This window comes from Gavialis gangeticus, unplaced genomic scaffold, assembly GCF_001723915.1.
Source record: "Gavialis gangeticus isolate Ggan-Ray unplaced genomic scaffold, GavGan_comp1, whole genome shotgun sequence".
In the NCBI taxonomy this organism is placed as follows: Eukaryota; Metazoa; Chordata; order Crocodylia; family Gavialidae; genus Gavialis; species Gavialis gangeticus.
Genome location: NW_017728992.1, coordinates 99,247,912 through 99,255,101, shown reverse-complemented (window position 1 = coordinate 99,255,101; position 7,190 = coordinate 99,247,912). Strand labels below are relative to the sequence as shown.

Genomic DNA, 7,190 nt, shown 5'->3' with positions numbered 1-7,190 from the left:
ATAGCCTACATGGGACAAATATACTGATGGGAACCTACCACAAGAATAGGTTAGTGCAGCCCATCTGAATAAGTTGCATAATAGTGCCCACTGAGCTTAATCTCCCCTTAAGCACTGACTCTTTTTCAAGTCATGGTGGGCTACATTGAATACATCCTCTTCACTCCCACAGCTGAGCTGCACCTTAGTTTCCCACTTCCAATGATTCCTATTTCTTCACCAGCCTTAAATGTCTGGCAAACACCAACAAACGGAGCCCCAAACAGTTCACCCAGTATCCCTCTCTCACCTCCTCTCTCAGCCTGTTGCATATTAGTGTGGCCCAACCCTCCATGAGGCAGAGCCAAACCAGGTTGCCCTATACCACATCTGCATATATATTTTTGGAGAATCCCAGGACTCGTAACAAAAACACCCAGTTTCAGTCATGGGGGTGGCTAATTAGTACATGGATCCTTTGTTTCGTGGGGGGGAGGGAGTATTCTGGAGTACACACACACACTGAGCAGTGTTGAGCTATGGGGTCACCACGGCTTGAAATGCTTCCAACTCTGCTGGGGCCCAACCCAATGTACTATATGGTAAATCATAAGCCTTTTGGCTTTGGATTAATATCATGCATCATTTGTACTGTAAATAAATAGGTATAAAAGTGCTACTTAAAAGTGTGTTTTTGGAGTATCTATGCTAAAACTTGCAGCAGTTTCAAAAAAGGCCAAATGTATCCATTCTGTATGAATTAAGGCAATGGGTACCTATAGTAATTTGCCTAAATGGTAACTTACATTTATTTCAAGGTCAGTCCTTTCACATTTACCCGTCACTTCCATGTGCTCACAGACAGCAGGGTCTGACAGTGAAGATGAGGGGAAGGGAGGGACTGCAGGGTGATGGGGAGGAGGGGGGTAAAGGGGCCGGGGGCTTCCTGACCCCCACATTTATTTTCTATGCTGTAGCAATGGGAAATGGACAAATTCAAGAAAAACGTGCAATAATTAAATTCCATACTTGGAAAATTAAAACAAATTTATAAATCTTCCCTATATAGAATCTAATTATTGGTGGGGTATTCAAGTAAATACAGTAGTCACTTTAAAAGGGAGAATATGTTGCTCAGAAGCATACAGCAGCTGATACAATCTAACTTCTATCTATAGGATCCTAGAGCAATACAAGTTAACTAAACTATCTTATCTTTACCCCTGAATTTAGCAGGGTTAAAGGTGGAACAGTTTTGCTATACTTGTATCCTACAGAATCATGCTGACTTAACAGTTATATCATAACAGCTTGTATCAGTATTGTCTACAGTAATACTATTGTTATGTCTGTCTGTATCCTGAGACACATTTTCAAAATCTGACTTCTATCTCAGCATGTACAATTTGTGCACATATTTTCTATATTCCATTTTAATTAACATGGGAGTTTGTACTTGAAAAAACTTCTGAGATGTCACCTGCCCTTCCCCCAAAAAACTACGCTGTATTAAATGTTTACAAAACATAAATGAGAAAGAATACTGCTTAGCTGGTTTAAAAAATCCTAAATAACAATTTGTGAAATGCTAAGAGCAAGGGAAAAGAGGATGAATGAATGGCTCTGGCAGACACTATCTGCATTTCTTTGGAAAAAAATTCATTTTTTTTTCTTTAAAGAAGCAATTTGCATTCTCCAATCATCTCTTAATTTCAGTGAAAGCAGATGTGTTTGGCCAAATAAAATGTTTTGTCTGTACAGCTGTGGAAATACAAAAGTGCTGAAACCTTTTGAAAACAATGATTATTTCCCCCGCTTTCTCAACACTAATAAACAGCAACCTCAGCATGGGGTACATACATCTTTTTGTACTCCAGTAAAATAGGTATTTGCATAAGAAATTAGCTTCCACAACTTGCATGTGAATTGCAGCTTGCTGTTGCTGCTACTGTAACTTCACAGCAACTGATCAGGTGCTAAATACCTGCTTACCTAATTGCCTCTGAAATTTCTTTAGCCTCCTTTCAGCTCTCAGGTAAACCGACAATTCACTGTTTTGAGTTTCATACACCTTGCCTACAATGCTGCTCCACAAATTAGAAAAGGCTTGCTTTAAAGCTATGGCAAACAAAAGTTAAGAATGCTTTACTATATCACCTTGAACATTTGAGGTCACTATGCAAAGAGCCATCAATATTTTTTGCAACTTTACTTCTATATATGTTTAAAAACTGATTATTGAAAGTTCACTTAGAGTTGACATTTCTGCAGAAGAAAATAAATTATACTTACTACTAAAATGCTTTATTTTTGCACACAAAATTATTATGTAGGCTAACTGCACATGTGGTTACCCACTGCGCATAAACCTGTTGGTTGCTGTTGGCCAATCAACAAAAATAAAAGTCCACCACTAATGTCAACTAATGAAGGGTGGCCAATCAAAAATGGGACTTATGACAGATGAGCTTTTTCTTCATGATTGATCAATATAAACTAAGTCCATGTACAGTTTTTCAGTTTATACCATGAAAATCACCATTCTCTCGGTAGAAACCAAAAGTATGCAAACATTCAAGCTTTTCTTCCCAGAGAACAAATGGATGCTCCTGGACAAAATTAACTCAACTACAACAAGGTAGAAATCATTCCTGGGCTAGTTTCTGGGGACCAGGAGGAGTGGAACCAGGGGAAAGGCTCCTGTGCCTCCTGGAGACCAGGGCCACCTTGATCTACAGAAAGCTTGGGTGGCAGCTGCTTCTGCCCCTCCCATGGATCAGGAGGTGGGGAGGAACAGTCACCAGCTGCTCCCTGACTGCTCTGCATTCCAGAGTTCCCAGTCTTAAAATCAGGCAAGAGTTTTGCTTCGCTGCTCCTTCTGCACAGCTGCCTGGCACGAGTTGCTGAGCACAGAAAATAGCACAGCCCCTTGACTGCTTCTCACACCAGGAGTTCTGCTTAACTGAAGCACCTGAGCAGTCTCCGCTGACTTAAACTTCTAATTGGTTTAATTTTTTAAAATATTTTCTCAATATTACTTACCTATGTAAGCAACTGCTGTTAGCTACTCCAGGGATGTCATGCAATGGAAAAAACAAGGTTGGGTGCTCTATTTGATCATACGTGGGAGGATAGCTAGGTGCTACCAATTCAATCTTTTATTAAGATATGGCCTTCAGAATGAGCCTGTTTGCAAGCCCATCCACTTACAGCACAAATAAATATATTATACACAAACTAAAACTATATTGACAAACTGTCTTTAAACTTCTTCTCACTCCTTTTCTAACAGTCCAACTATAGAAACCACCCCATTTTAATCAGCACAGCAAAGAAAAACCTGGTAACTAGATAGGATTTGCAACCCCAAAATCATTAAATTTGAGTTCAGTCAGACCAAAGTCAAGTGAGTCCAAGAATCAAGAGCCCTCCATTGAGACTATGCTTCTCTCCACTTCCCTTAGACAGTCATATCTAAGAACTTGTCATCTCCAGCCCCTCAGTTTTATAATTAAAAGTAGGATGCAGGCAGTTTCTTCGGAGGTAACAAAACCCAAAATCTGAAATGAATTGTAGGTTAAAACAAACGTGCAGAAATACACACACACACACACACACACACACACCCATACACCCCCCACCACACACACACACACAGAGAAAGTGAACCTGAAACTAGCACAAATGAAAAAAAAAAACACAGATCCATGTGTGAAATCTGTTATGTTCAATGTGCAGGCATACCACAGATGTTTCTATTGTACTTAGTTCTGTAGTATCTAGACACCTACCTGCACTACTTGAATTTCTGATGCCTTCAAGTATAGCCCCAGATACAATTGTGTAATCCACACTGAAGGTCACAATGTTATAATTTATAGATAAAAGGAAAGATCGTATTTTCTAAACCAGGAAAGACGGAAAGGATCACTCTTGACAACTGTTGTTGTCTGGACAACAAGAAACCATCAGGGATAATAAGAACACAGCAACACTGGACACAGGACTTGAAGGGACCTCCTCAGTCACTAAATCCACTCCAATGTGACAATATGATGATATAATCTTTTTTTAGGGATTCTTGTGCCAACACTGTCCTTTAGCCTAAATAACTCTTCTCCCTCCTTAATGTAGCCCTCCCTCTTTCACCCCCCGCCCCCCCGTCTTTGTTTTGGTAGGCAACACCTATATGCTCTGATAAGATAGGCTTTCTATTACCCTTATCAGTCAACTAGGCTTTTTCTGTACCTCTTCAAGTTTGAATTCATCTTTCCTGACCATGAGTAATCAGAGCTGTACACAGCATTTAGATTAGATATTGCCAGTTAATGGTACAATGGAATTAATTCTCTCCTATCTTGCTTGTAAACACCTCATTTGACACATCTCAGAATGATATTTACCTTTTTTGAGATCATATCTCTTTGATGGTTCACTGATTGACTAATATACCAGGTCTCTCTGCTGCTATGCCCTTTCCAACTAAGAAGACCCCACCTTCCAGCAGAAATTCTTATTAGTTACCATATATGTGGTCCTGCACTCTGTACTATTAAACTGCTATAACTCCTGTCCTCAAAAGTCATCCTCTTCTTCCAACAGGATATTCTGATCGTTTTCTTTACTGGTAACTCCCAACTTTGTATCATTCAGAAATCTCATTAAATTCAAAATCCAATAAATTTCATTAGCAGACCCCATTTTTTGTGCCAATGGCTTTAGTTAAAATATTAAATGAGATTAGTTTCTCTACTGAAGAACTAATTGAGAAACTCCATTAGCAACATCTCTCTGCACAATTATTCTTCTTTCTGCTTAACCTATTGTTCTCTTTTTAGCTAGTTCCTTTAGCGACATTATAGTTCTTGCACTAAAATCTACAGTCCCCGATACATTTCCATGTAAATTTTAGGTTAGATTAACCCTATATCCTTCAGCGAACTGATTTTCTAGACATGGAAAATATCAAGTTAGTTTGACAGCATCTACTTTTGCTATACCCGTGTTGCCTTTTTGCCCCATTTTCCTCCACGTTTCTCCTTCCAAATTTGTTTCTAAAATCTTGTATAATACCAGCCATGTAGTTGCCTGGATGACTGTTTCCCCTTTCTTCAATATAGATATTATACTTACTCTTCCCCAATCAGAAGGTACTGCATCTGATTGGACACATTCATCATAATCCTTGCCACTGAACTTGCAATTTCAGGTGTTAGTTCCTTCAGCAATATGAGATGGAGATTATCTGATGTCATCAATTTGAGTGCATAAAGCTTTTTAAGTTTTGTTTATACCTCCAATGTAGTACATTTTTTTCTAAGTGCTTATTCCCATTAGTCATCCTGCCTTTATTCCCATGGTCAGCATCATCATCCTGATTGGAAACTAAAGCAATGTATTCATTTAGTATTTGGGTCAAATCTAGATCCAACAGATTGCCTACATTAAGCAATTTAATAATTGAAAGGCTGGTACATTCCATATCTGGGAGGGAGAGGGAAACTCACTTCCATGATCTCTTTTGCCCGTTTGTAACATCTTGCCAATATCATTTTATGTCTTTAAATGAACTTCTATCAATTAGTTCCCATTCAAGTCCTAACCTTGGCCAATTACTAAGTAATAGAAACAAGCACACCAATGATACTGGAGCACAGAACTAAATTCCAGAATCACATTGATGATATTTCACCAAAGTTTCACATCTCCATACTGAATTGGAAGCTAAAAGACTAAGACTTGGTAAGAACACCAGTGAGTAAATCCTATGAGTAGGGTTTCTCTTAGAAAGAAGAGCAAAGCTACTATATCTATTCCTGCCAAGATCCATAGATATGGTAAATGGTATTTATATTGCTACAGATCCAAGTGAATTAACATAGACAACAGGTTTCCATCTGCTGTTGTGAGGCAAAAGGCAGTCGTTTTTCACCTCATAGAGCAACTAAATTAGAACTGCATAAGCTTTCACAAACAGTGATAGCATCCAATGAAGTAAGTTGCTTATGAATGCTTATGCATCGATTCAGTTAGTTCATAAGGTTCAAATCTACCTTACTTTCTGCCTGACTTAAGACTAACACAACTACCTATCCTTATTATGAGAACATCAATCAGTAAGTCAGTGTCCATGCAATTCCTGTATTAAGATCTATCCCTAAGTAGTTCTAAAAAACCAAAAACAAACTCAGAAAACAGAAGAAAATATAAAAACTACATAAACAGACTCCCAACAACCTTCCCTAGTTTCTAAGAAGAGACAGCTGCTCGCTTCCCTTCTTACAATTTGATAATAGGTTTCTAATCTTCTAAAAGACAAAAATGCCCATCTAACCCAGACCAAGAGGGGCAAAAGCAAAAATCAATACTTACCACCAATTACCATGGAAATTTTAGGGCACAATGGGGAATAAATGCTGGCAATATTGTCTACATATGCAAAGTACTTGTTGGTAAATATTGACTTTTTAATGGCAATCACTGTAAAAGAGGCCAACAACCCAGCAGAAATCTGATGTTAAAGTCATTTATTAAAACAGAAATGCCATATAAGAGCTATTATTAATATTTTCTTTTAGGGATTTATAGATCTGTAGGCTATACTCATAATGTGAGCCCACAGTTTAATTCTCATTCTAACAGCTGTTTCCCTAACACACTTCCTTCCTACCTTTTATATTCAAATCACTTTCTCCATTCTATACACTGCTCTGTGCACATGGTCTCACACCATCTGATGAAGTGAGATCCCGTTCACAAAAGCTTATATCTATTTCTAACTCAATTAGTCTACAAATTGCAAATCTACCCTGCCTTTTATTCTCAGGGTGTCAAACTCCTGCTTTACAGTTTACATTTAAAAGTTTGTATTGTCAACGTTTATGTTTAACGATCATTTATGGATAGGCTGTGAACCTGTTACAGTACTGAACTGACAATTATCCACATAATTTGGTTGAACTCATTCCCACTACTTTTGTGAGCATATGCAATAGGCTGGGATCATCTTTAAGGAGCTAATAATGGGCCATAATGAACCTCAATCAATGTTCACAAACAACAATTCTCTTTTTCCCTCTATAATATAACCCTCCTCCCCTTTTTCAATTGCTTCCCAAAGTTTTTCAACTGAATTTTTAGAAAGATTACAGTTCATTGAAGATTAGGAATGACAATTCCAGATTTACATTAAAAAAAAAAAAAAAAAAAAA

The 7,190-nt window shown here is 38.0% G+C and overlaps 1 protein-coding gene across 2 annotated transcripts in view; it reads right to left on the bottom strand.

Moving 5' to 3' along the window:
• GREB1L (growth regulation by estrogen in breast cancer 1 like) overlaps positions 1-7,190 on the bottom strand; it is a 279,693-nt gene that overhangs the window by 122,273 nt on the left and 150,230 nt on the right. The gene's annotated exons all lie outside the window — the stretch shown is intronic.